Source organism: Haliotis rufescens, unplaced genomic scaffold (genome assembly GCF_023055435.1).
Source record: "Haliotis rufescens isolate VD_foot unplaced genomic scaffold, xgHalRufe1.0.p SCAF_54, whole genome shotgun sequence".
Lineage (NCBI taxonomy): Eukaryota > Metazoa > Mollusca > Gastropoda > Lepetellida > Haliotidae > Haliotis > Haliotis rufescens.
Genome location: NW_025964268.1, coordinates 2,305,481 through 2,327,193, shown reverse-complemented (window position 1 = coordinate 2,327,193; position 21,713 = coordinate 2,305,481). Strand labels below are relative to the sequence as shown.

Genomic DNA, 21,713 nt, shown 5'->3' with positions numbered 1-21,713 from the left:
TATCTTTTTAGTGTTTTACATTATCATACGTGACAATGTCATTCCATATCGTGCATTCAAAGGATTTACACTACCTATACAGTTGTCATCATTACGACTTTCTAAATAGTCTACATCTAGTAGTTACGTTTTCCACCTTCACGGGTACTCAATGCATGCAACAGATGAGTCTAACAACTCCTGTAATCAACACAGTAGGAGTAGGGGATGTAGCTCAGTGGTAGAGCGTTCGCTTCGCATGTGAAAGGCCCCGGGTTCGATCCCCGGCATCTCCACGTTTTTGCTGAAGGAACCTGAAATGAATGACGCTGCAAGCTTTTTCTGCCCCACCCGGATTATGTAAGAAGCCACACTGCATGGAAATAACGACGCATTACAACATGCCAAGCTGAGCACAATCGGGAAGATTGGCCTGACAAAATCCTTCCTTTGTTCAAGGGCTCAAAAGCAATATATGCCGTCTTGACAACCAATACAGCACGTTTTTCATGTTGGGTGGAACATTCTAATGTCGTCTTGCCACGGATATATGTGTGAAGGTTCGTTTGATGGGCTCGAGAGTGTGTATGACAATGATGTCTGGCTGTGAAAATGCCCGTGCAAGTGTTCAAGGGAACAATTCATATTCTTTCCGCCACATCTGTCAGCTTGGGGATGTAGCTCAGTGGTAGAGCGTTCGCTTTGCATGTGAAAGGCCCCGGGTTCGATCCCCGGCATCTCCATGTATCTTTTTAGTGTTTTACATTATCATACGTGACAATGACATTCCATATCGTGCATTCAAAGGATTTACACTACCTATACAGTTGTCATCATTACGACTTTCTAAATAGTCTACATCTAGTAGTTACGTTTTCCACCTTCACGGGTACTCAATGCATGCAACAGATGAGTCTAACAACTCCTGTAATCAACACAGTAGGAGTAGGGGATGTAGCTCAGTGGTAGAGCGTTCGCTTCGCATGTGAAAGGCCCCGGGTTCGATCCCCGGCATCTCCACGTTTTTGCTGAAGGAACCTGAAATGAATGACGCTGCAAGCTTTTTCTGCCCCACCCGGATTATGTAAGAAGCCACACTGCATGGAAATAACGACGCATTACAACATGCCAAGCTAAGCACAATCGGGAAGATTGGTCTGACAAAATCCTTCCTTTGTTCAAGGGCTCAAAAGCAATATATGCCGTCTTGACAACCAATACAGCACGTTTTTCATGTTGGGTGGAACATTCTAATGTCGTCTTGCCACGGATATATGTGTGAAGGTTCGTTTGATGGGCTCGAGAGTGTGTATGACAATGATGTCTGGCTGTGAAAATGCCCGTGCAAGTGTTCAAGGGAACAATTCATATTCTTTCCGCCACATCTGTCAGCTTGGGGATGTAGCTCAGTGGTAGAGCGTTCGCTTTGCATGTGAAAGGCCCCGGGTTCGATCCCCGGCATCTCCATGTATCTTTTTAGTGTTTTACATTATCATACGGGACAATGACATTCCATATCGTGCATTCAAAGGATTTTCACTACCTATACAGTTGTCATCATTACGACTTTCTAAATAGTCTACATCTAGTAGTTACGTTTTCCACCTTCACGGGTACTCAATGCATGCAACAGATGAGTCTAACAACTCCTGTAATCAACACAGTGGGAGTAGGGGATGTAGCTCAGTGGTAGAGCGTTCGCTTCGCATGTGAAAGGCCCCGGGTTCGATCCCCGGCATCTCCACGTTTTTGCTGAAGGAACCTGAAATGAATGACGCTGCAAGCTTTTTCTGCCCCACCCGGATTATGTAAGAAGCCACACTGCATGGAAATAACGACGCATTACAACATGCCAAGCTGAGCACAATCGGGTAGATTGGCCTGACAAAATCCTTCCTTTGTTCAAGGGCTCAAAAGCAATATATGCCGTCTTGACAACCAATACAGCACGTTTTTCATGTTGGGTGGAACATTCTAATGTCGTCTTGCCACGGATATATGTGTGAAGGTTCGTTTGATGGGCTCGAGAGTGTGTATGACAATGATGTCTGGCTGTGAAAATGCCCGTGCAAGTGTTCAAGGGAACAATTCATATTCTTTCCGCCACATCTGTCAGCTTGGGGATGTAGCTCAGTGGTAGAGCGTTCGCTTTGCATGTGAAAGGCCCCGGGTTCGATCCCCGGCATCTCCATGTATCTTTTTAGTGTTTTACATTATCATACGTGACAATGTCATTCCATATCGTGCATTCAAAGGATTTACACTACCTATACAGTTGTCATCATTACGACTTTCTAAATAGTCTACATCTAGTAGTTACGTTTTCCACCTTCACGGGTACTCAATGCATGCAACAGATGAGTCTAACAACTCCTGTAATCAACACAGTAGGAGTAGGGGATGTAGCTCAGTGGTAGAGCGTTCGCTTTGCATGTGAAAGGCCCCGGGTTCGATCCCCGGCATCTCCACGTTTTTGCTGAAGGAACCTGAAATGAATGACGCTGCAAGCTTTTTCTGCCCCACCCGGATTATGTAAGAAGCCACACTGCATGGAAATAACGACGCATTACAACATGCCAAGCTGAGCACAATCGGGAAGATTGGCCTGACAAAATCCTTCCTTTGTTCAAGGGCTCAAAAGCAATATATGCCGTCTTGACAACCAATACAGCACGTTTTTCATGTTGGGTGGAACATTCTAATGTCGTCTTGCCACGGATATATGTGTGAAGGTTCGTTTGATGGGCTCGAGAGTGTGTATGACAATGATGTCTGGCTGTGAAAATGCCCGTGCAAGTGTTCAAGGGAACAATTCATATTCTTTCCGCCATATCTGTCAGCTTGGGGATGTAGCTCAGTGGTAGAGCGTTCGCTTTGCATGTGAAAGGCCCCGGGTTCGATCCCCGGCATCTCCATGTATCTTTTTAGTGTTTTACATTATCATACGTGACAATGTCATTCCATATCGTGCATTCAAAGGATTTACACTACCTATACAGTTGTCATCATTACGACTTTCTAAATAGTCTACATCTAGTAGTTACGTTTTCCACCTTCACGGGTACTCAATGCATGCAACAGATGAGTCTAACAACTCCTGTAATCAACACAGTAGGAGTAGGGGATGTAGCTCAGTGGTAGAGCGTTCGCTTCGCATGTGAAAGGCCCCGGGTTCGATCCCCGGCATCTCCACGTTTTTGCTGAAGGAACCTGAAATGAATGACGCTGCAAGCTTTTTCTGCCCCACCCGGATTATGTAAGAAGCCACACTGCATGGAAATAACGACGCATTACAACATGCCAAGCTGAGCACAATCGGGAAGATTGGCCTGACAAAATCCTTCCTTTGTTCAAGGGCTCAAAAGCAATATATGCCGTCTTGACAACCAATACAGCACGTTTTTCATGTTGGGTGGAACATTCTAATGTCGTCTTGCCACGGATATATGTGTGAAGGTTCGTTTGATGGGCTCGAGAGTGTGTATGACAATGATGTCTGGCTGTGAAAATGCCCGTGCAAGTGTTCAAGGGAACAATTCATATTCTTTCCGCCACATCTGTCAGCTTGGGGATGTAGCTCAGTGGTAGAGCGTATCATTGCATGTGAAAGGCCCCGGGTTCGATCCCCGGCATCTCCATGTATCTTTTTAGTGTTTTACATTATCATACGTGACAATGACATTCCATATCGTGCATTCAAAGGATTTACACTACCTATACAGTTGTCATCATTACGACTTTCTAAATAGTCTACATCTAGTAGTTACGTTTTCCACCTTCACGGGTACTCAATGCATGCAACAGATGAGTCTAACAACTCCTGTAATCAACACAGTGGGAGTAGGGGATGTAGCTCAGTGGTAGAGCGTTCGCTTCGCATGTGAAAGGCCCCGGGTTCGATCCCCGGCATCTCCACGTTTTTGCTGAAGGAACCTGAAATGAATGACGCTGCAAGCTTTTTCTGCCCCACCCGGATTATGTAAGAAGCCACACTGCATGGAAATAACGACGCATTACAACATGCCAAGCTAAGCACAATCGGGAAGATTGGCCTGACAAAATCCTTCCTTTGTTCAAGGGCTCAAAAGCAATATATGCCGTCTTGACAACCAATACAGCACGTTTTTCATGTTGGGTGGAACATTCTAATGTCGTCTTGCCACGGATATATGTGTGAAGGTTCGTTTGATGGGCTCGAGAGTGTGTATGACAATGATGTCTGGCTGTGAAAATGCCCGTGCAAGTGTTCAAGGGAACAATTCATATTCTTTCCGCCACATCTGTCAGCTTGGGGATGTAGCTCAGTGGTAGAGCGTTCGCTTTGCATGTGAAAGGCCCCGGGTTCGATCCCCGGCATCTCCATGTATCTTTTTAGTGTTTTACATTATCATACGTGACAATGTCATTCCATATCGTGCATTCAAAGGATTTACACTACCTATACAGTTGTCATCATTACGACTTTCTAAATAGTCTACATCTAGTAGTTACGTTTTCCACCTTCACGGGTACTCAATGCATGCAACAGATGAGTCTAACAACTCCTGTAATCAACACAGTAGGAGTAGGGGATGTAGCTCAGTGGTAGAGCGTTCGCTTCGCATGTGAAAGGCCCCGGGTTCGATCCCCGGCATCTCCACGTTTTTGCTGAAGGAACCTGAAATGAATGACGCTGCAAGCTTTTTCTGCCCCACCCGGATTATGTAAGAAGCCACACTGCATGGAAATAACGACGCATTACAACATGCCAAGCGGAGCACAATCGGGAAGATTGGCCTGACAAAATCCTTCCTTTGTTCAAGGGCTCAAAAGCAATATATGCCGTCTTGACAACCAATACAGCACGTTTTTCATGTTGGGTGGAACATTCTAATGTCGTCTTGCCACGGATATATGTGTGAAGGTTCGTTTGATGGGCTCGAGAGTGTGTATGACAATGATGTCTGGCTGTGAAAATGCCCGTGCAAGTGTTCAAGGGAACAATTCATATTCTTTCCGCCACATCTGTCAGCTTGGGGATGTAGCTCAGTGGTAGAGCGTTCGCTTTGCATGTGAAAGGCCCCGGGTTCGATCCCCGGCATCTCCATGTATCTTTTTAGTGTTTTACATTATCATACGTGACAATGACATTCCATATCGTGCATTCAAAGGATTTACACTACCTATACAGTTGTCATCATTACGACTTTCTAAATAGTCTACATCTAGTAGTTACGTTTTCCACCTTCACGGGTACTCAATGCATGCAACAGATGAGTCTAACAACTCCTGTAATCAACACAGTAGGAGTAGGGGATGTAGCTCAGTGGTAGAGCGTTCGCTTCGCATGTGAAAGGCCCCGGGTTCGATCCCCGGCATCTCCACGTTTTTGCTGAAGGAACCTGAAATGAATGACGCTGCAAGCTTTTTCTGCCCCACCCGGATTATGTAAGAAGCCACACTGCATGGAAATAACGACGCATTACAACATGCCAAGCTAAGCACAATCGGGAAGATTGGTCTGACAAAATCCTTCCTTTGTTCAAGGGCTCAAAAGCAATATATGCCGTCTTGACAACCAATACAGCACGTTTTTCATGTTGGGTGGAACATTCTAATGTCGTCTTGCCACGGATATATGTGTGAAGGTTCGTTTGATGGGCTCGAGAGTGTGTATGACAATGATGTCTGGCTGTGAAAATGCCCGTGCAAGTGTTCAAGGGAACAATTCATATTCTTTCCGCCACATCTGTCAGCTTGGGGATGTAGCTCAGTGGTAGAGCGTTCGCTTTGCATGTGAAAGGCCCCGGGTTCGATCCCCGGCATCTCCATGTATCTTTTTAGTGTTTTACATTATCATACGGGACAATGACATTCCATATCGTGCATTCAAAGGATTTTCACTACCTATACAGTTGTCATCATTACGACTTTCTAAATAGTCTACATCTAGTAGTTACGTTTTCCACCTTCACGGGTACTCAATGCATGCAACAGATGAGTCTAACAACTCCTGTAATCAACACAGTGGGAGTAGGGGATGTAGCTCAGTGGTAGAGCGTTCGCTTCGCATGTGAAAGGCCCCGGGTTCGATCCCCGGCATCTCCACGTTTTTGCTGAAGGAACCTGAAATGAATGACGCTGCAAGCTTTTTCTGCCCCACCCGGATTATGTAAGAAGCCACACTGCATGGAAATAACGACGCATTACAACATGCCAAGCTGAGCACAATCGGGTAGATTGGCCTGACAAAATCCTTCCTTTGTTCAAGGGCTCAAAAGCAATATATGCCGTCTTGACAACCAATACAGCACGTTTTTCATGTTGGGTGGAACATTCTAATGTCGTCTTGCCACGGATATATGTGTGAAGGTTCGTTTGATGGGCTCGAGAGTGTGTATGACAATGATGTCTGGCTGTGAAAATGCCCGTGCAAGTGTTCAAGGGAACAATTCATATTCTTTCCGCCACATCTGTCAGCTTGGGGATGTAGCTCAGTGGTAGAGCGTTCGCTTTGCATGTGAAAGGCCCCGGGTTCGATCCCCGGCATCTCCATGTATCTTTTTAGTGTTTTACATTATCATACGGGACAATGACATTCCATATCGTGCATTCAAAGGATTTTCACTACCTATACAGTTGTCATCATTACGACTTTCTAAATAGTCTACATCTAGTAGTTACGTTTTCCACCTTCACGGGTACTCAATGCATGCAACAGATGAGTCTAACAACTCCTGTAATCAACACAGTAGGAGTAGGGGATGTAGCTCAGTGGTAGAGCGTTCGCTTCGCATGTGAAAGGCCCCGGGTTCGATCCCCGGCATCTCCACGTTTTTGCTGAAGGAACCTGAAATGAATGACGCTGCAAGCTTTTTCTGCCCCACCCGGATTATGTAAGAAGCCACACTGCATGGAAATAACGACGCATTACAACATGCCAAGCTAAGCACAATCGGGAAGATTGGTCTGACAAAATCCTTCCTTTGTTCAAGGGCTCAAAAGCAATATATGCCGTCTTGACAACCAATACAGCACGTTTTTCATGTTGGGTGGAACATTCTAATGTCGTCTTGCCACGGATATATGTGTGAAGGTTCGTTTGATGGGCTCGAGAGTGTGTATGACAATGATGTCTGGCTGTGAAAATGCCCGTGCAAGTGTTCAAGGGAACAATTCATATTCTTTCCGTCACATCTGTCAGCTTGGGGATGTAGCTCAGTGGTAGAGCGTTCGCTTTGCATGTGAAAGGCCCCGGGTTCGATCCCCGGCATCTCCATGTATCTTTTTAGTGTTTTACATTATCATACGGGACAATGACATTCCATATCGTGCATTCAAAGGATTTTCACTACCTATACAGTTGTCATCATTACGACTTTCTAAATAGTCTACATCTAGTAGTTACGTTTTCCACCTTCACGGGTACTCAATGCATGCAACAGATGAGTCTAACAACTCCTGTAATCAACACAGTAGGAGTAGGGGATGTAGCTCAGTGGTAGAGCGTTCGCTTCGCATGTGAAAGGCCCCGGGTTCGATCCCCGGCATCTCCACGTTTTTGCTGAAGGAACCTGAAATGAATGACGCTGCAAGCTTTTTCTGCCCCACCCGGATTATGTAAGAAGCCACACTGCATGGAAATAACGACGCATTACAACATGCCAAGCTGAGCACAATCGGGTAGATTGGCCTGACAAAATCCTTCCTTTGTTCAAGGGCTCAAAAGCAATATATGCCGTCTTGACAACCAATACAGCACGTTTTTCATGTTGGGTGGAACATTCTAATGTCGTCTTGCCACGGATATATGTGTGAAGGTTCGTTTGATGGGCTCGAGAGTGTGTATGACAATGATGTCTGGCTGTGAAAATGCCCGTGCAAGTGTTCAAGGGAACAATTCATATTCTTTCCGCCACATCTGTCAGCTTGGGGATGTAGCTCAGTGGTAGAGCGTTCGCTTTGCATGTGAAAGGCCCCGGGTTCGATCCCCGGCATCTCCATGTATCTTTTTAGTGTTTTACATTATCATACGGGACAATGACATTCCATATCGTGCATTCAAAGGATTTTCACTACCTATACAGTTGTCATCATTACGACTTTCTAAATAGTCTACATCTAGTAGTTACGTTTTCCACCTTCACGGGTACTCAATGCATGCAACAGATGAGTCTAACAACTCCTGTAATCAACACAGTAGGAGTAGGGGATGTAGCTCAGTGGTAGAGCGTTCGCTTCGCATGTGAAAGGCCCCGGGTTCGATCCCCGGCATCTCCACGTTTTTGCTGAAGGAACCTGAAATGAATGACGCTGCAAGCTTTTTCTGCCCCACCCGGATTATGTAAGAAGCCACACTGCATGGAAATAACGACGCATTACAATATGCCAAGCTGAGCACAATCGGGAAGATTGGCCTGACAAAATCCTTCCTTTGTTCAAGGGCTCAAAAGCAATATATGCCGTCTTGACAACCAATACAGCACGTTTTTCATGTTGGGTGGAACATTCTAATGTCGTCTTGCCACGGATATATGTGTGACGGTTCGTTTGATGGGCTCTAGAGTGTGTATGACAATGATGTCTGGCTGTGAAAATGCCCGTGCAAGTGTTCAAGGGAACAATTCATATTCTTTCCGTCACATCTGTCAGCTTGGGGATGTAGCTCAGTGGTAGAGCGTTCGCTTTGCATGTGAAAGGCCCCGGGTTCGATCCCCGGCATCTCCATGTATCTTTTTAGTGTTTTACATTATCATACGGGACAATGACATTCCATATCGTGCATTCAAAGGATTTACACTACCTATACAGTTGTCATCATTACGACTTTCTAAATAGTCTACATCTAGTAGTTACGTTTTCCACCTTCACGGGTACTCAATGCATGCAACAGATGAGTCTAACAACTCCTGTAATCAACACAGTAGGAGTAGGGGATGTAGCTCAGTGGTAGAGCGTTCGCTTCGCATGTGAAAGGCCCCGGGTTCGATCCCCGGCATCTCCACGTTTTTGCTGAAGGAACCTGAAATGAATGACGCTGCAAGCTTTTTCTGCCCCACCCGGATTATGTAAGAAGCCACACTGCATGGAAATAACGACGCATTACAACATGCCAAGCTGAGCACAATCGGGAAAATTGGTCTGACAAAATCCTTCCTTTGTTCAAGGGCTCAAAAGCAATATATGCCGTCTTGACAACCAATACAGCACGTTTTTCATGTTGGGTGGAACATTCTAATGTCGTCTTGCCACGGATATATGTGTGAAGGTTCGTTTGATGGGCTCGAGAGTGTGTATGACAATGATGTCTGGCTGTGAAAATGCCCGTGCAAGTGTTCAAGGGAACAATTCATATTCTTTCCGCCACATCTGTCAGCTTGGGGATGTAGCTCAGTGGTAGAGCGTTCGCTTTGCATGTGAAAGGCCCCGGGTTCGATCCCCGGCATCTCCATGTATCTTTTTAGTGTTTTACATTATCATACGGGACAATGACATTCCATATCGTGCATTCAAAGGATTTACACTACCTATACAGTTGTCATCATTACGACTTTCTAAATAGTCTACATCTAGTAGTTACGTTTTCCACCTTCACGGGTACTCAATGCATGCAACAGATGAGTCTAACAACTCCTGTAATCAACACAGTAGGAGTAGGGGATGTAGCTCAGTGGTAGAGCGTTCGCTTTGCATGTGAAAGGCCCCGGGTTCGATCCCCGGCATCTCCATGTATCTTTTTAGTGTTTTACATTATCATACGGGACAATGACATTCCATATCGTGCATTCAAAGGATTTACACTACCTATACAGTTGTCATCATTACGACTTTCTAAATAGTCTACATCTAGTAGTTACGTTTTCCACCTTCACGGGTACTCAATGCATGCAACAGATGAGTCTAACAACTCCTGTAATCAACACAGTAGGAGTAGGGGATGTAGCTCAGTGGTAGAGCGTTCGCTTTGCATGTGAAAGGCCCCGGGTTCGATACCCGGCATCTCCATGTATCTTTTTAGTGTTTTACATTATCATACGTGACAATGTCATTCCATATCGTGCATTCAAAGGATTTACACTACCTATACAGTTGTCATCATTACGACTTTCTAAATAGTCTACATCTAGTAGTTACGTTTTCCACCTTCACGGGTACTCAATGCATGCAACAGATGAGTCTAACAACTCCTGTAATCAACACAGTAGGAGTAGGGGATGTAGCTCAGTGGTAGAGCGTTCGCTTCGCATGTGAAAGGCCCCGGGTTCGATCCCCGGCATCTCCACGTTTTTGCTGAAGGAACCTGAAATGAATGACGCTGCAAGCTTTTTCTGCCCCACCCGGATTATGTAAGAAGCCACACTGCATGGAAATAACGACGCATTACAACATGCCAAGCTGAGCACAATCGGGAAGATTGGCCTGACAAAATCCTTCCTTTGTTCAAGGGCTCAAAAGCAATATATGCCGTCTTGACAACCAATACAGCACGTTTTTCATGTTGGGTGGAACATTCTAATGTCGTCTTGCCACGGATATATGTGTGAAGGTTCGTTTGATGGGCTCGAGAGTGTGTATGACAATGATGTCTGGCTGTGAAAATGCCCGTGCAAGTGTTCAAGGGAACAATTCATATTCTTTCCGCCACATCTGTCAGCTTGGGGATGTAGCTCAGTGGTAGAGCGTTCGCTTTGCATGTGAAAGGCCCCGGGTTCGATCCCCGGCATCTCCATGTATCTTTTTAGTGTTTTACATTATCATACGTGACAATGACATTCCATATCGTGCATTCAAAGGATTTACACTACCTATACAGTTGTCATCATTACGACTTTCTAAATAGTCTACATCTAGTAGTTACGTTTTCCACCTTCACGGGTACTCAATGCATGCAACAGATGAGTCTAACAACTCCTGTAATCTACACAGTAGGAGTAGGGGATGTAGCTCAGTGGTAGAGCGTTCGCTTCGCATGTGAAAGGCCCCGGGTTCGATCCCCGGCATCTCCACGTTTTTGCTGAAGGAACCTGAAATGAATGACGCTGCAAGCTTTTTCTGCCCCACCCGGATTATGTAAGAAGCCACACTGCATGGAAATAACGACGCATTACAACATGCCAAGCTGAGCACAATCGGGAAGATTGGCCTGACAAAATCCTTACTTTGTTCAAGGGCTCAAAAGCAATATATGCCGTCTTGACAACCAATACAGCACGTTTTTCATGTTGGGTGGAACATTCTAATGTCGTCTTGCCACGGATATATGTGTGAAGGTTCGTTTGATGGGCTCGAGAGTGTGTATGACAATGATGTCTGGCTGTGAAAATGCCCGTGCAAGTGTTCAAGGGAACAATTCATATTCTTTCCGTCACATCTGTCAGCTTGGGGATGTAGCTCAGTGGTAGAGCGTTCGCTTTGCATGTGAAAGGCCCCGGGTTCGATCCCCGGCATCTCCATATATCTTTTTAGTGTTTTACATTATCATACGGGACAATGACATTCCATATCGTGCATTCAAAGGATTTTCACTACCTATACAGTTGTCATCATTACGACTTTCTAAATAGTCTACATCTAGTAGTTACGTTTTCCACCTTCACGGGTACTCAATGCATGCAACAGATGAGTCTAACAACTCCTGTAATCAACACAGTAGGAGTAGGGGATGTAGCTCAGTGGTAGAGCGTTCGCTTCGCATGTGAAAGGCCCCGGGTTCGATCCCCGGCATCTCCACGTTTTTGCTGAAGGAACCTGAAATGAATGACGCTGCAAGCTTTTTCTGCCCCACCCGGATTATGTAAGAAGCCACACTGCATGGAAATAACGACGCATTACAACATGCCAAGCTGAGCACAATCGGGAAGATTGGCCTGACAAAATCCTTCCTTTGTTCAAGGGCTCAAAAGCAATATATGCCGTCTTGACAACCAATACAGCACGTTTTTCATGTTGGGTGGAACATTCTAATGTCGTCTTGCCACGGATATATGTGTGAAGGTTCGTTTGATGGGCTCGAGAGTGTGTATGACAATGATGTCTGGCTGTGAAAATGCCCGTGCAAGTGTTCAAGGGAACAATTCATATTCTTTCCGCCACATCTGTCAGCTTGGGGATGTAGCTCAGTGGTAGAGCGTTCGCTTTGCATGTGAAAGGCCCCGGGTTCGATCCCCGGAATCTCCATGTATCTTTTTAGTGTTTTACATTATCATACGTGACAATGACATTCCATATCGTGCATTCAAAGGATTTACACTACCTATACAGTTGTCATCATTACGACTTTCTAAATAGTCTACATCTAGTAGTTACGTTTTCCACCTTCACGGGTACTCAATGCATGCAACAGATGAGTCTAACAACTCCTGTAATCTACACAGTAGGAGTAGGGGATGTAGCTCAGTGGTAGAGCGTTCGCTTTGCATGTGAAAGGTCCCGGGTTCGATCCCCGGCATCTCCACGTTTTTGCTGAAGGAACCTGAAATGAATGACGCTGCAAACTTTTTCTGCCCCACCCGGATTATGTAAGAAGCCACACTGCATGGAAATAACGACGCATTACAACATGCCAAGCTGAGCACAATCGGGAAGATTGGCCTGACAAAATCCTTCCTTTGTTCAAGGGCTCAAAAGCAATATATGCCGTCTTGACAACCAATACAGCACGTTTTTCATGTTGGGTGGAACATTCTAATGTCGTCTTGCCACGGATATATGTGTGAAGGTTCGTTTGATGGGCTCGAGAGTGTGTATGACAATGATGTCTGGCTGTGAAAATGCCCGTGCAAGTGTTCAAGGGAACAATTCATATTCTTTCCGCCACATCTGTCAGCTTGGGGATGTAGCTCAGTGGTAGAGCGTTCGCTTTGCATGTGAAAGGCCCCGGGTTCGATCCCCGGCATCTCCATGTATCTTTTTAGTGTTTTACATTATCATACGTGACAATGACATTCCATATCGTGCATTCAAAGGATTTACACTACCTATACAGTTGTCATCATTACGACTTTCTAAATAGTCTACATCTAGTAGTTACGTTTTCCACCTTCACGGGTACTCAATGCATGCAACAGATGAGTCTAACAACTCCTGTAATCAACACAGTAGGAGTAGGGGATGTAGCTCAGTGGTAGAGCGTTCGCTTCGCATGTGAAAGGCCCCGGGTTCGATCCCCGGCATCTCCACGTTTTTGCTGAAGGAACCTGAAATGAATGACGCTGCAAGCTTTTTCTGCCCCACCCGGATTATGTAAGAAGCCACACTGCATGGAAATAACGACGCATTACAATATGCCAAGCTGAGCACAATCGGGAAGATTGGCCTGACAAAATCCTTACTTTGTTCAAGGGCTCAAAAGCAATATATGCCGTCTTGACAACCAATACAGCACGTTTTTCATGTTGGGTGGAACATTCTAATGTCGTCTTGCCACGGATATATGTGTGAAGGTTCGTTTGATGGGCTCGAGAGTGTGTATGACAATGATGTCTGGCTGTGAAAATGCCCGTGCAAGTGTTCAAGGGAACAATTCATATTCTTTCCGCTACATCTGTCAGCTTGGGGATGTAGCTCAGTGGTAGAGCGTTCGCTTTGCATGTGAAAGGCCCCGGGTTCGATCCCCGGCATCTCCATGTATCTTTTTAGTGTTTTACATTATCATACGGGACAATGACATTCCATATCGTGCATTCAAAGGATTTACACTACCTATACAGTTGTCATCATTACGACTTTCTAAATAGTCTACATCTAGTAGTTACGTTTTCCACCTTCACGGGTACTCAATGCATGCAACAGATGAGTCTAACAACTCCTGTAATCAACACAGTAGGAGTAGGGGATGTAGCTCAGTGGTAGAGCGTTCGCTTCGCATGTGAAAGGCCCCGGGTTCGATCCCCGGCATCTCCACGTTTTTGCTGAAGGAACCTGAAATGAATGACGCTGCAAGCTTTTTCTGCCCCACCCGGATTATGTAAGAAGCCACACTGCATGGAAATAACGACGCATTACAACATGCCAAGCTAAGCACAATCGGGAAGATTGGTCTGACAAAATCCTTCCTTTGTTCAAGGGCTCAAAAGCAATATATGCCGTCTTGACAACCAATACAGCACGTTTTTCATGTTGGGTGGAACATTCTAATGTCGTCTTGCCACGGATATATGTGTGAAAGTTCGTTTGATGGGCTCGAGAGTGTGTATGACAATGATGTCTGGCTGTGAAAATGCCCGTGCAAGTGTTCAAGGGAACAATTCATATTCTTTCCGCCACATCTGTCAGCTTGGGGATGTAGCTCAGTGGTAGAGCGTTCGCTTTGCATGTGAAAGGCCCCGGGTTCGATCCCCGGCATCTCCATATATCTTTTTAGTGTTTTACATTATCATACGGGACAATGACATTCCATATCGTGCATTCAAAGGATTTTCACTACCTATACAGTTGTCATCATTACGACTTTCTAAATAGTCTACATCTAGTAGTTACGTTTTCCACCTTCACGGGTACTCAATGCATGCAACAGATGAGTCTAACAACTCCTGTAATCAACACAGTAGGAGTAGGGGATGTAGCTCAGTGGTAGAGCGTTCGCTTCGCATGTGAAAGGCCCCGGGTTCGATCCCCGGCATCTCCACGTTTTTGCTGAAGGAACCTGAAATGAATGACGCTGCAAGCTTTTTCTGCCCCACCCGGATTATGTAAGAAGCCACACTGCATGGAAATAACGACGCATTACAACATGCCAAGCTGAGCACAATCGGGAAGATTGGCCTGACAAAATCCTTCCTTTGTTCAAGGGCTCAAAAGCAATATATGCCGTCTTGACAACCAATACAGCACGTTTTTCATGTTGGGTGGAACATTCTAATGTCGTCTTGCCACGGATATATGTGTGAAGGTTCGTTTGATGGGCTCGAGAGTGTGTATGACAATGATGTCTGGCTGTGAAAATGCCCGTGCAAGTGTTCAAGGGAACAATTCATATTCTTTCCGCCACATCTGTCAGCTTGGGGATGTAGCTCAGTGGTAGAGCGTTCGCTTTGCATGTGAAAGGCCCCGGGTTCGATCCCCGGAATCTCCATGTATCTTTTTAGTGTTTTACATTATCATACGTGACAATGACATTCCATATCGTGCATTCAAAGGATTTACACTACCTATACAGTTGTCATCATTACGACTTTCTAAATAGTCTACATCTAGTAGTTACGTTTTCCACCTTCACGGGTACTCAATGCATGCAACAGATGAGTCTAACAACTCCTGTAATCTACACAGTAGGAGTAGGGGATGTAGCTCAGTGGTAGAGCGTTCGCTTTGCATGTGAAAGGTCCCGGGTTCGATCCCCGGCATCTCCACGTTTTTGCTGAAGGAACCTGAAATGAATGACGCTGCAAACTTTTTCTGCCCCACCCGGATTATGTAAGAAGCCACACTGCATGGAAATAACGACGCATTACAACATGCCAAGCTGAGCACAATCGGGAAGATTGGCCTGACAAAATCCTTCCTTTGTTCAAGGGCTCAAAAGCAATATATGCCGTCTTGACAACCAATACAGCACGTTTTTCATGTTGGGTGGAACATTCTAATGTCGTCTTGCCACGGATATATGTGTGAAGGTTCGTTTGATGGGCTCGAGAGTGTGTATGACAATGATGTCTGGCTGTGAAAATGCCCGTGCAAGTGTTCAAGGGAACAATTCATATTCTTTCCGCCACATCTGTCAGCTTGGGGATGTAGCTCAGTGGTAGAGCGTTCGCTTTGCATGTGAAAGGCCCCGGGTTCGATCCCCGGCATCTCCATGTATCTTTTTAGTGTTTTACATTATCATACGTGACAATGACATTCCATATCGTGCATTCAAAGGATTTACACTACCTATACAGTTGTCATCATTACGACTTTCTAAATAGTCTACATCTAGTAGTTACGTTTTCCACCTTCACGGGTACTCAATGCATGCAACAGATGAGTCTAACAACTCCTGTAATCAACACAGTAGGAGTAGGGGATGTAGCTCAGTGGTAGAGCGTTCGCTTCGCATGTGAAAGGCCCCGGGTTCGATCCCCGGCATCTCCACGTTTTTGCTGAAGGAACCTGAAATGAATGACGCTGCAAGCTTTTTCTGCCCCACCCGGATTATGTAAGAAGCCACACTGCATGGAAATAACGACGCATTACAATATGCCAAGCTGAGCACAATCGGGAAGATTGGCCTGACAAAATCCTTACTTTGTTCAAGGGCTCAAAAGCAATATATGCCGTCTTGACAACCAATACAGCACGTTTTTCATGTTGGGTGGAACATTCTAATGTCGTCTTGCCACGGATATATGTGTGAAGGTTCGTTTGATGGGCTCGAGAGTGTGTATGACAATGATGTCTGGCTGTGAAAATGCCCGTGCAAGTGTTCAAGGGAACAATTCATATTCTTTCCGCTACATCTGTCAGCTTGGGGATGTAGCTCAGTGGTAGAGCGTTCGCTTTGCATGTGAAAGGCCCCGGGTTCGATCCCCGGCATCTCCATGTATCTTTTTAGTGTTTTACATTATCATACGTGACAATGACATTCCATATCGTGCATTCAAAGGATTTACACTACCTATACAGTTGTCATCATTACGACTTTCTAAATAGTCTACATCTAGTAGTTACGTTTTCCACCTTCACGGGTACTCAATGCATGCAACAGATGAGTCTAACAACTCCTGTAATCAACACAGTAGGAGTAGGGGATGTAGCTCAGTGGTAGAGCGTTCGCTTCGCATGTGAAAGGCCCCGGGTTCGATCCCCGGCATCTCCACGTTTTTGCTGAAGGAACCTGAAATGAATGACGCTGCAAGCTTTTTCTGCCCCACCCGGATTATGTAAGAAGCCACACTGCATGGAAATAACGACGCATTACAACATGCCAAGCTAAGCACAATCGGGAAGATTGGTCTGACAAAATCCTTCCTTTGTTCAAGGGCTCAAAAGCAATATATGCCGTCTTGACAACCAATACAGCACGTTTTTCATGTTGGGTGGAACATTCTAATGTCGTCTTGCCACGGATATATGTGTGAAAGTTCGTTTGATGGGCTCGAGAGTGTGTATGACAATGATGTCTGGCTGTGAAAATGCCCGTGCAAGTGTTCAAGGGAACAATTCATATTCTTTCCGCCACATCTGTCAGCTTGGGGATGTAGCTCAGTGGTAGAGCGTTCGCTTTGCATGTGAAAGGCCCCGGGTTCGATCCCCGGCATCTCCATGTATCTTTTTAGTGTTTTACATTATCATACGGGACAATGACATTCCATATCGTGCATTCAAAGGATTTACACTACCTATACAGTTGTCATCATTACGACTTTCTAAATAGTCTACATCTAGTAGTTACGTTTTCCACCTTCACGGGTACTCAATGCATGCAACAGATGAGTCTAACAACTCCTGTAATCAACACAGTAGGAGTAGGGGATGTAGCTCAGTGGTAGAGCGTTCGCTTCGCATGTGAAAGGCCCCGGGTTCGATCCCCGGCATCTCCACGTTTTTGCTGAAGGAACCTGAAATGAATGACGCTGCAAGCTTTTTCTGCCCCACCCGGATTATGTAAGAAGCCACACTGCATGGAAATAACGACGCATTACAACATGCCAAGCTGAGCACAATCGGGAAGATTGGCCTGACAAAATCCTTCCTTTGTTCAAGGGCTCAAAAGCAATATATGCCGTCTTGACAACCAATACAGCACGTTTTTCATGTTGGGTGGAACATTCTTATGTCGTCTTGCCACGGATAAATGTGTGAAGGTTCGTTTGATGGGCTCGAGAGTGTGTATGACAATGATGTCTGGCTGTGAAAATGCCCGTGCAAGTGTTCAAGGGAACAATTCATATTCTTTCCGTCACATCTGTCAGCTTGGGGATGTAGCTCAGTGGTAGAGCGTTCGCTTTGCATGTGAAAGGCCCCGGGTTCGATCCCCGGCATCTCCATGTATCTTTTTAGTGTTTTACATTATCATACGGGACAATGACATTCCATATCGTGCATTCAAAGGATTTTCACTACCTATACAGTTGTCATCATTACGACTTTCTAAATAGTCTACATCTAGTAGTTACGTTTTCCACCTTCACGGGTACTCAATGCATGCAACAGATGAGTCTAACAACTCCTGTAATCAACACAGTAGGAGTAGGGGATGTAGCTCAGTGGTAGAGCGTTCGCTTCGCATGTGAAAGGCCCCGGGTTCGATCCCCGGCATCTCCACGTTTTTGCTGAAGGAACCTGAAATGAATGACGCTGCAAGCTTTTTCTGCCCCACCCGGATTATGTAAGAAGCCACACTGCATGGAAATAACGACGCATTACAACATGCCAAGCTAAGCACAATCGGGAAGATTGGTCTGACAAAATCCTTCCTTTGTTCAAGGGCTCAAAAGCAATATATGCCGTCTTGACAACCAATACAGCACGTTTTTCATGTTGGGTGGAACATTCTAATGTCGTCTTGCCACGGATATATGTGTGAAAGTTCGTTTGATGGGCTCGAGAGTGTGTATGACAATGATGTCTGGCTGTGAAAATGCCCGTGCAAGTGTTCAAGGGAACAATTCATATTCTTTCCGCCACATCTGTCAGCTTGGGGATGTAGCTCAGTGGTAGAGCGTTCGCTTTGCATGTGAAAGGCCCCGGGTTCGATCCCCGGCATCTCCATGTATCTTTTTAGTGTTTTACATTATCATACGGGACAATGACATTCCATATCGTGCATTCAAAGGATTTACACTACCTATACAGTTGTCATCATTACGACTTTCTAAATAGTCTACATCTAGTAGTTACGTTTTCCACCTTCACGGGTACTCAATGCATGCAACAGATGAGTCTAACAACTCCTGTAATCAACACAGTAGGAGTAGGGGATGTAGCTCAGTGGTAGAGCGTTCGCTTCGCATGTGAAAGGCCCCGGGTTCGATCCCCGGCATCTCCACGTTTTTGCTGAAGGAACCTGAAATGAATGACGCTGCAAGCTTTTTCTGCCCCACCCGGATTATGTAAGAAGCCACACTGCATGGAAATAACGACGCATTACAACATGCCAAGCTGAGCACAATCGGGAAGATTGGCCTGACAAAATCCTTCCTTTGTTCAAGGGCTCAAAAGCAATATATGCCGTCTTGACAACCAATACAGCACGTTTTTCATGTTGGGTGGAACATTCTTATGTCGTCTTGCCACGGATAAATGTGTGAAGGTTCGTTTGATGGGCTCGAGAGTGTGTATGACAATGATGTCTGGCTGTGAAAATGCCCGTGCAAGTGTTCAAGGGAACAATTCATATTCTTTCCGTCACATCTGTCAGCTTGGGGATGTAGCTCAGTGGTAGAGCGTTCGCTTTGCATGTGAAAGGCCCCGGGTTCGATCCCCGGCATCTCCATGTATCTTTTTAGTGTTTTACATTATCATACGGGACAATGACATTCCATATCGTGCATTCAAAGGATTTTCACTACCTATACAGTTGTCATCATTACGACTTTCTAAATAGTCTACATCTAGTAGTTACGTTTTCCACCTTCACGGGTACTCAATGCATGCAACAGATGAGTCTAACAACTCCTGTAATCAACACAGTAGGAGTAGGGGATGTAGCTCAGTGGTAGAGCGTTCGCTTCGCATGTGAAAGGCCCCGGGTTCGATCCCCGGCATCTCCACGTTTTTGCTGAAGGAGCCTGAAATGAATGACGCTGCAAGCTTTTTCTGCCCCACCCGGATTATGTAAGAAGCCACACTGCATGGAAATAACGACGCATTACAACATGCCAAGCTAAGCACAATCGGGAAGATTGGTCTGACAAAATCCTTCCTTTGTTCAAGGGCTCAAAAGCAATATATGCCGTCTTGACAACCAATACAGCACGTTTTTCATGTTGGGTGGAACATTCTAATGTCGTCTTGCCACGGATATATGTGTGAAGGTTCGTTTGATGGGCTCGAGAGTGTGTATGACAATGATGTCTGGCTGTGAAAATGCCCGTGCAAGTGTTCAAGGGAACAATTCATATTCTTTCCGTCACATCTGTCAGCTTGGGGATGTAGCTCAGTGGTAGAGCGTTCGCTTTGCATGTGAAAGGCCCCGGGTTCGATCCCCGGCATCTCCATATATCTTTTTAGTGTTTTACATTATCATACGGGACAATGACATTCCATATCGTGCATTCAAAGGATTTTCACTACCTATACAGTTGTCATCATTACGACTTTCTAAATAGTCTACATCTAGTAGTTACGTTTTCCACCTTCACGGGTACTCAATGCATGCAACAGATGAGTCTAACAACTCCTGTAATCAACACAGTAGGAGTAGGGGATGTAGCTCAGTGGTAGAGCGTTCGCTTCGCATGTGAAAGGCCCCGGGTTCGATCCCCGGCATCTCCACGTTTTTGCTGAAGGAACCTGAAATGAATGACGCTGCACGCTTTTTCTGCCCCACCCGGATTATGTAAGAAGCCACACTGCATGGAAATAACGACGCATTACAACATGCCAAGCTGAGCACAATCGGGAAGATTGGCCTGACAAAATCCTTCCTTTGTTCAAGGGCTCAAAAGCAATATATGCCGTCTTGACAACCAATACAGCACGTTTTTCATGTTGGGTGGAACATTCTAATGTCGTCTTGCCACGGATATATGTGTGAAAGTTCGTTTGATGGGCTCGAGAGTGTGTATGACAATGATGTCTGGCTGTGAAAATGCCCGTGCAAGTGTTCAAGGGAACAATTCATATTCTTTCCGTCACATCTGTCAGCTTGGGGATGTAGCTCAGTGGTAGAGCGTTCGCTTTGCATGTGAAAGGCCCCGGGTTCGATCCCCGGCATCTCCATATATCTTTTTAGTGTTTTACATTATCATACGGGACAATGACATTCCATATCGTGCATTCAAAGGATTTTCACTACCTATACAGTTGTCATCATTACGACTTTCTAAATAGTCTACATCTAGTAGTTACGTTTTCCACCTTCACGGGTACTCAATGCATGCAACAGATGAGTCTAACAACTCCTGTAATCAACACAGTAGGAGTAGGGGATGTAGCTCAGTGGTAGAGCGTTCGCTTCGCATGTGAAAGGCCCCGGGTTCGATCCCCGGCATCTCCACGTTTTTGCTGAAGGAACCTGAAATGAATGACGCTGCAAGCTTTTTCTGCCCCACCCGGATTATGTAAGAAGCCACACTGCATGGAAATAACGACGCATTACAACATGCCAAGCTGAGCACAATCGGGAAGATTGGCCTGACAAAATCCTTCCTTTGTTCAAGGGCTCAAAAGCAATATATGCCGTCTTGACAACCAATACAGCACGTTTTTCATGTTGGGTGGAACATTCTAATGTCGTCTTGCCACGGATATATGTGTGAAGGTTCGTTTGATGGGCTCGAGAGTGTGTATGACAATGATGTCTGGCTGTGAAAATGCCCGTGCAAGTGTTCAAGGGAACAATTCATATTCTTTCCGCCACATCTGTCAGCTTGGGGATGTAGCTCAGTGGTAGAGCGTTCGCTTTGCATGTGAAAGGCCCCGGGTTCGATCCCCGGCATCTCCATGTATCTTTTTAGTGTTTTACATTATCATACGTGACAATGACATTCCATATCGTGCATTCAAAGGATTTACACTACCTATACAGTTGTCATCATTACGACTTTCTAAATAGTCTACATCTAGTAGTTACGTTTTCCACCTTCACGGGTACTCAATGCATGCAACAG

The 21,713-nt window shown here is 45.3% G+C and overlaps 60 non-coding genes across 60 annotated transcripts; all 60 read left to right on the top strand.

Moving 5' to 3' along the window:
* Positions 1 to 203: 203 nt before the first annotated feature.
* On the top strand, positions 204 to 275 carry Trnaa-cgc. Its single transcript has one exon. It is a non-coding gene; the product is annotated as a tRNA-Ala (tRNA).
* Positions 276 to 650: 375 nt separating this feature from the next.
* On the top strand, positions 651 to 722 carry Trnaa-ugc. Its single transcript has one exon. It is a non-coding gene; the product is annotated as a tRNA-Ala (tRNA).
* Positions 723 to 927: 205 nt separating this feature from the next.
* On the top strand, positions 928 to 999 carry Trnaa-cgc. The gene has a single exon. It is a non-coding gene; the product is annotated as a tRNA-Ala (tRNA).
* A 375-nt stretch (positions 1,000 to 1,374) lies between these two features.
* Positions 1,375 to 1,446, top strand: Trnaa-ugc. Its single transcript has one exon. It is a non-coding gene; the product is annotated as a tRNA-Ala (tRNA).
* A 205-nt stretch (positions 1,447 to 1,651) lies between these two features.
* Trnaa-cgc lies at positions 1,652 to 1,723 on the top strand. Its single transcript has one exon. It is a non-coding gene; the product is annotated as a tRNA-Ala (tRNA).
* Positions 1,724 to 2,098: 375 nt separating this feature from the next.
* On the top strand, positions 2,099 to 2,170 carry Trnaa-ugc. The gene has a single exon. It is a non-coding gene; the product is annotated as a tRNA-Ala (tRNA).
* A 205-nt stretch (positions 2,171 to 2,375) lies between these two features.
* Trnaa-cgc lies at positions 2,376 to 2,447 on the top strand. The gene has a single exon. It is a non-coding gene; the product is annotated as a tRNA-Ala (tRNA).
* Positions 2,448 to 2,822: 375 nt separating this feature from the next.
* On the top strand, positions 2,823 to 2,894 carry Trnaa-ugc. Its single transcript has one exon. It is a non-coding gene; the product is annotated as a tRNA-Ala (tRNA).
* A 205-nt stretch (positions 2,895 to 3,099) lies between these two features.
* Positions 3,100 to 3,171, top strand: Trnaa-cgc. The gene has a single exon. It is a non-coding gene; the product is annotated as a tRNA-Ala (tRNA).
* A 375-nt stretch (positions 3,172 to 3,546) lies between these two features.
* On the top strand, positions 3,547 to 3,617 carry Trnac-gca. The gene has a single exon. It is a non-coding gene; the product is annotated as a tRNA-Cys (tRNA).
* Positions 3,618 to 3,822: 205 nt separating this feature from the next.
* Trnaa-ugc lies at positions 3,823 to 3,894 on the top strand. The gene has a single exon. It is a non-coding gene; the product is annotated as a tRNA-Ala (tRNA).
* A 375-nt stretch (positions 3,895 to 4,269) lies between these two features.
* Positions 4,270 to 4,341, top strand: Trnaa-ugc. Its single transcript has one exon. It is a non-coding gene; the product is annotated as a tRNA-Ala (tRNA).
* A 205-nt stretch (positions 4,342 to 4,546) lies between these two features.
* Trnaa-cgc lies at positions 4,547 to 4,618 on the top strand. The gene has a single exon. It is a non-coding gene; the product is annotated as a tRNA-Ala (tRNA).
* Positions 4,619 to 4,993: 375 nt separating this feature from the next.
* On the top strand, positions 4,994 to 5,065 carry Trnaa-ugc. Its single transcript has one exon. It is a non-coding gene; the product is annotated as a tRNA-Ala (tRNA).
* A 205-nt stretch (positions 5,066 to 5,270) lies between these two features.
* On the top strand, positions 5,271 to 5,342 carry Trnaa-cgc. Its single transcript has one exon. It is a non-coding gene; the product is annotated as a tRNA-Ala (tRNA).
* Positions 5,343 to 5,717: 375 nt separating this feature from the next.
* Trnaa-ugc lies at positions 5,718 to 5,789 on the top strand. The gene has a single exon. It is a non-coding gene; the product is annotated as a tRNA-Ala (tRNA).
* Positions 5,790 to 5,994: 205 nt separating this feature from the next.
* Positions 5,995 to 6,066, top strand: Trnaa-cgc. Its single transcript has one exon. It is a non-coding gene; the product is annotated as a tRNA-Ala (tRNA).
* Positions 6,067 to 6,441: 375 nt separating this feature from the next.
* On the top strand, positions 6,442 to 6,513 carry Trnaa-ugc. Its single transcript has one exon. It is a non-coding gene; the product is annotated as a tRNA-Ala (tRNA).
* A 205-nt stretch (positions 6,514 to 6,718) lies between these two features.
* Positions 6,719 to 6,790, top strand: Trnaa-cgc. Its single transcript has one exon. It is a non-coding gene; the product is annotated as a tRNA-Ala (tRNA).
* Positions 6,791 to 7,165: 375 nt separating this feature from the next.
* Positions 7,166 to 7,237, top strand: Trnaa-ugc. Its single transcript has one exon. It is a non-coding gene; the product is annotated as a tRNA-Ala (tRNA).
* A 205-nt stretch (positions 7,238 to 7,442) lies between these two features.
* Positions 7,443 to 7,514, top strand: Trnaa-cgc. Its single transcript has one exon. It is a non-coding gene; the product is annotated as a tRNA-Ala (tRNA).
* A 375-nt stretch (positions 7,515 to 7,889) lies between these two features.
* Trnaa-ugc lies at positions 7,890 to 7,961 on the top strand. The gene has a single exon. It is a non-coding gene; the product is annotated as a tRNA-Ala (tRNA).
* Positions 7,962 to 8,166: 205 nt separating this feature from the next.
* Positions 8,167 to 8,238, top strand: Trnaa-cgc. The gene has a single exon. It is a non-coding gene; the product is annotated as a tRNA-Ala (tRNA).
* A 375-nt stretch (positions 8,239 to 8,613) lies between these two features.
* Positions 8,614 to 8,685, top strand: Trnaa-ugc. Its single transcript has one exon. It is a non-coding gene; the product is annotated as a tRNA-Ala (tRNA).
* A 205-nt stretch (positions 8,686 to 8,890) lies between these two features.
* Trnaa-cgc lies at positions 8,891 to 8,962 on the top strand. Its single transcript has one exon. It is a non-coding gene; the product is annotated as a tRNA-Ala (tRNA).
* A 375-nt stretch (positions 8,963 to 9,337) lies between these two features.
* On the top strand, positions 9,338 to 9,409 carry Trnaa-ugc. The gene has a single exon. It is a non-coding gene; the product is annotated as a tRNA-Ala (tRNA).
* Positions 9,410 to 9,614: 205 nt separating this feature from the next.
* Positions 9,615 to 9,686, top strand: Trnaa-ugc. The gene has a single exon. It is a non-coding gene; the product is annotated as a tRNA-Ala (tRNA).
* Positions 9,687 to 9,891: 205 nt separating this feature from the next.
* Trnaa-cgc lies at positions 9,892 to 9,963 on the top strand. Its single transcript has one exon. It is a non-coding gene; the product is annotated as a tRNA-Ala (tRNA).
* A 205-nt stretch (positions 9,964 to 10,168) lies between these two features.
* On the top strand, positions 10,169 to 10,240 carry Trnaa-cgc. Its single transcript has one exon. It is a non-coding gene; the product is annotated as a tRNA-Ala (tRNA).
* A 375-nt stretch (positions 10,241 to 10,615) lies between these two features.
* On the top strand, positions 10,616 to 10,687 carry Trnaa-ugc. The gene has a single exon. It is a non-coding gene; the product is annotated as a tRNA-Ala (tRNA).
* A 205-nt stretch (positions 10,688 to 10,892) lies between these two features.
* Trnaa-cgc lies at positions 10,893 to 10,964 on the top strand. The gene has a single exon. It is a non-coding gene; the product is annotated as a tRNA-Ala (tRNA).
* A 375-nt stretch (positions 10,965 to 11,339) lies between these two features.
* Positions 11,340 to 11,411, top strand: Trnaa-ugc. Its single transcript has one exon. It is a non-coding gene; the product is annotated as a tRNA-Ala (tRNA).
* A 205-nt stretch (positions 11,412 to 11,616) lies between these two features.
* Positions 11,617 to 11,688, top strand: Trnaa-cgc. Its single transcript has one exon. It is a non-coding gene; the product is annotated as a tRNA-Ala (tRNA).
* Positions 11,689 to 12,063: 375 nt separating this feature from the next.
* Positions 12,064 to 12,135, top strand: Trnaa-ugc. The gene has a single exon. It is a non-coding gene; the product is annotated as a tRNA-Ala (tRNA).
* Positions 12,136 to 12,340: 205 nt separating this feature from the next.
* Trnaa-ugc lies at positions 12,341 to 12,412 on the top strand. The gene has a single exon. It is a non-coding gene; the product is annotated as a tRNA-Ala (tRNA).
* Positions 12,413 to 12,787: 375 nt separating this feature from the next.
* On the top strand, positions 12,788 to 12,859 carry Trnaa-ugc. Its single transcript has one exon. It is a non-coding gene; the product is annotated as a tRNA-Ala (tRNA).
* A 205-nt stretch (positions 12,860 to 13,064) lies between these two features.
* Positions 13,065 to 13,136, top strand: Trnaa-cgc. Its single transcript has one exon. It is a non-coding gene; the product is annotated as a tRNA-Ala (tRNA).
* A 375-nt stretch (positions 13,137 to 13,511) lies between these two features.
* On the top strand, positions 13,512 to 13,583 carry Trnaa-ugc. The gene has a single exon. It is a non-coding gene; the product is annotated as a tRNA-Ala (tRNA).
* A 205-nt stretch (positions 13,584 to 13,788) lies between these two features.
* Positions 13,789 to 13,860, top strand: Trnaa-cgc. Its single transcript has one exon. It is a non-coding gene; the product is annotated as a tRNA-Ala (tRNA).
* A 375-nt stretch (positions 13,861 to 14,235) lies between these two features.
* Trnaa-ugc lies at positions 14,236 to 14,307 on the top strand. The gene has a single exon. It is a non-coding gene; the product is annotated as a tRNA-Ala (tRNA).
* Positions 14,308 to 14,512: 205 nt separating this feature from the next.
* On the top strand, positions 14,513 to 14,584 carry Trnaa-cgc. Its single transcript has one exon. It is a non-coding gene; the product is annotated as a tRNA-Ala (tRNA).
* Positions 14,585 to 14,959: 375 nt separating this feature from the next.
* On the top strand, positions 14,960 to 15,031 carry Trnaa-ugc. Its single transcript has one exon. It is a non-coding gene; the product is annotated as a tRNA-Ala (tRNA).
* A 205-nt stretch (positions 15,032 to 15,236) lies between these two features.
* On the top strand, positions 15,237 to 15,308 carry Trnaa-ugc. The gene has a single exon. It is a non-coding gene; the product is annotated as a tRNA-Ala (tRNA).
* A 375-nt stretch (positions 15,309 to 15,683) lies between these two features.
* Trnaa-ugc lies at positions 15,684 to 15,755 on the top strand. The gene has a single exon. It is a non-coding gene; the product is annotated as a tRNA-Ala (tRNA).
* Positions 15,756 to 15,960: 205 nt separating this feature from the next.
* On the top strand, positions 15,961 to 16,032 carry Trnaa-cgc. The gene has a single exon. It is a non-coding gene; the product is annotated as a tRNA-Ala (tRNA).
* Positions 16,033 to 16,407: 375 nt separating this feature from the next.
* Trnaa-ugc lies at positions 16,408 to 16,479 on the top strand. The gene has a single exon. It is a non-coding gene; the product is annotated as a tRNA-Ala (tRNA).
* Positions 16,480 to 16,684: 205 nt separating this feature from the next.
* On the top strand, positions 16,685 to 16,756 carry Trnaa-cgc. The gene has a single exon. It is a non-coding gene; the product is annotated as a tRNA-Ala (tRNA).
* A 375-nt stretch (positions 16,757 to 17,131) lies between these two features.
* On the top strand, positions 17,132 to 17,203 carry Trnaa-ugc. The gene has a single exon. It is a non-coding gene; the product is annotated as a tRNA-Ala (tRNA).
* A 205-nt stretch (positions 17,204 to 17,408) lies between these two features.
* Positions 17,409 to 17,480, top strand: Trnaa-cgc. Its single transcript has one exon. It is a non-coding gene; the product is annotated as a tRNA-Ala (tRNA).
* A 375-nt stretch (positions 17,481 to 17,855) lies between these two features.
* Positions 17,856 to 17,927, top strand: Trnaa-ugc. Its single transcript has one exon. It is a non-coding gene; the product is annotated as a tRNA-Ala (tRNA).
* Positions 17,928 to 18,132: 205 nt separating this feature from the next.
* Positions 18,133 to 18,204, top strand: Trnaa-cgc. The gene has a single exon. It is a non-coding gene; the product is annotated as a tRNA-Ala (tRNA).
* Positions 18,205 to 18,579: 375 nt separating this feature from the next.
* On the top strand, positions 18,580 to 18,651 carry Trnaa-ugc. The gene has a single exon. It is a non-coding gene; the product is annotated as a tRNA-Ala (tRNA).
* A 205-nt stretch (positions 18,652 to 18,856) lies between these two features.
* On the top strand, positions 18,857 to 18,928 carry Trnaa-cgc. Its single transcript has one exon. It is a non-coding gene; the product is annotated as a tRNA-Ala (tRNA).
* A 375-nt stretch (positions 18,929 to 19,303) lies between these two features.
* Positions 19,304 to 19,375, top strand: Trnaa-ugc. Its single transcript has one exon. It is a non-coding gene; the product is annotated as a tRNA-Ala (tRNA).
* A 205-nt stretch (positions 19,376 to 19,580) lies between these two features.
* Trnaa-cgc lies at positions 19,581 to 19,652 on the top strand. The gene has a single exon. It is a non-coding gene; the product is annotated as a tRNA-Ala (tRNA).
* Positions 19,653 to 20,027: 375 nt separating this feature from the next.
* Positions 20,028 to 20,099, top strand: Trnaa-ugc. The gene has a single exon. It is a non-coding gene; the product is annotated as a tRNA-Ala (tRNA).
* Positions 20,100 to 20,304: 205 nt separating this feature from the next.
* Trnaa-cgc lies at positions 20,305 to 20,376 on the top strand. The gene has a single exon. It is a non-coding gene; the product is annotated as a tRNA-Ala (tRNA).
* A 375-nt stretch (positions 20,377 to 20,751) lies between these two features.
* Positions 20,752 to 20,823, top strand: Trnaa-ugc. Its single transcript has one exon. It is a non-coding gene; the product is annotated as a tRNA-Ala (tRNA).
* Positions 20,824 to 21,028: 205 nt separating this feature from the next.
* On the top strand, positions 21,029 to 21,100 carry Trnaa-cgc. The gene has a single exon. It is a non-coding gene; the product is annotated as a tRNA-Ala (tRNA).
* A 375-nt stretch (positions 21,101 to 21,475) lies between these two features.
* Trnaa-ugc lies at positions 21,476 to 21,547 on the top strand. Its single transcript has one exon. It is a non-coding gene; the product is annotated as a tRNA-Ala (tRNA).
* Positions 21,548 to 21,713: the final 166 nt, after the last annotated feature.